Consider the following 2146-nt stretch of genomic DNA (forward strand, 5'->3'; position numbering starts at 1 on the left):
TTTGAAACTATCTGCCTCTCACTTCTCCCCCTTTTCCCTCTCCCTCCTTTCACCTTTTCTTTCGCTTCCTCTCTCACTCTCTCTTTAACCCTTTGAAACTATCAGCCTCTCACTTCCCTCTCCCTCCTTTATCCTTTTCTTTCGCTCTCTCACTCTCTCTTTAACCCTTTGAAACTATCTGCCTCTCACTTCTTCCCTCACTCTTTTCCCTCTCCCTCCTTTTCTTTCGCTCCCTCTCTCACTCTCTCTTTAACCCTTTCGTTCTTAACTTTAATCTTTTAAAACTATATGCCTCTCACTTCTCCCCTTCTCCCTCTCCCTCCTTTTTCCCTTTCTTTCGCTCCCTCTCTCACTCTCTCTTTAACCTTTTCGTTCTTTTTAATCTTTTGAAACTATCTGCCTCTCACTTCTACCCTTTTCCTTTTCCCTCCTTTTTCCTTTTCTTTCGCTCCCTCTCTCACTCTCCTCACTCTCTCCCTTTCATATATCTGAGCATTCCTCCTCTCTACGCTTACTCTTTCTCTCTGTCTTCATAATCTTAACTCCCTCCTCTCTCTCTCTCTCTCTCTAAATAACTTAACTTTCCCTCTCTATTTGCTTATGTCTGTAACCCCTCTCTCTTTATTCTTAATCTCCCCTATCTCTTTCTTCTGCTTTTCATACCTCAACTTTTCTCCCTTTCTTTCTTAACTTTACTTCTACTCTTTTGAAACTATCTGCCTCTCACTTCTTCCTTTTTCCCTCTCCCTCCTTTTTCCTTTTCTTTCTCTCCCTCCCTCACTCTCTCTTTAACCCTTTCGTTCTTAACTTTACTCTTTTCAAACTATCTGCCTCTCACTTCTTCCCTTTCTCTTTTCCCTCTCCCTCCTTTTTCCTTTTCTTTCGCTCCCTCTCTCACTCTCTCTTTAATCTTTTGAAACTATTTGCCTCTCACTTCTTCCCTTTCCCTTTCCCTCTCCCTCCTTTTCCCTTTTCTTTCTCTCCCCCTCCCACTCTCTATCAATTAGCTTTAATTCTCACCCTCTCTTTTTATACTTTATCTTTCTCTCTTTTTAATTCCGCCTCTCTTTAGTCTTAAATTCCCACTCTCTCCCTCTGAATATTTAATCTTCGGATCTTTTCGCTGAATATTTAATCTTCGGATCTTTTCGGTTTGAACGGCAATTTTTTTCTAGCGCTACGTTCTGAGTTCAAATTCCGCCGAGGTCGACTTTGCCTTTCATCCTTTCGGGGTCAATAAATTAAGTACCAGTTACGCACTGGGGTCGATGTAATCGATTTAATCCCTTTGTCTGTCCTTGTTTGTCCCCTCTGTGTTTATCCCCTTGTGGGTAGTAAAGAAAAAGGCAGTTTTTTTCTCGCGGTGTCATATGAAATTGTCACCCATAATTATGACCCTAGTATCGATCTATTGCATTTCAATCTGTTTTAGGGTTAGGGGTGTGGGGAAGGGTATCTTTTTTCTTCCCAAATGTAAATAAACCCAATCTGTTTCTTAAACGAGGGACATATTCATACGGCACAGAATGTTTTTTACCTCAATAGACGTCATTGTGGGAGGAAGGGTATCTTTTTTCTTCACAAATGTAAATAAACCCAATCTGTTTCTTAAACGAGGGACATATTCATACGGCACATAATGTTTTTTACCTCAATAGACGTCACTGATTGGTTGAAATTGCAGAAATTGAAGAAAAAACAACAATGAATATCTTACAAACTATAGAATTTTCTCAATAAAGCCAAGAGAAAAAGATGTTTTATAAACACATTCTACCAGTATACGAAGTTTAAAGTGTTTAGTTACGTGGAAATTATTTTAAAAAACTGCCGTTCAAACCGAAAAGATTCCTCTCTTTTTATACTTTATCTTTTTCTCTTTTTAATTAAAAAGGGTAAAGCCCCCCTTCGGTTATGAATGACCATGGGATTGCACCTAGAAAGTTACCCTCCTAGTCACAAGTCCGGGCAAGGTTGTTTATTGAAGACCAGCAGTCGCCCATGCATACCGGCCTCCCCTCTCCACGTCACCGATGTTGTCCAAGGGAAAGGCAAAGGGGCCGATACAGCTTGGCACCTGTGACGTCGCAACTCATTTCTACAGCTGAGTGAACTGGAGCAACGTGAAATGAAGCGTCTTGCTCAA

This window comes from Octopus sinensis, linkage group LG27, assembly GCF_006345805.1.
Source record: "Octopus sinensis linkage group LG27, ASM634580v1, whole genome shotgun sequence".
NCBI lineage: Eukaryota > Metazoa > Mollusca > Cephalopoda > Octopoda > Octopodidae > Octopus > Octopus sinensis.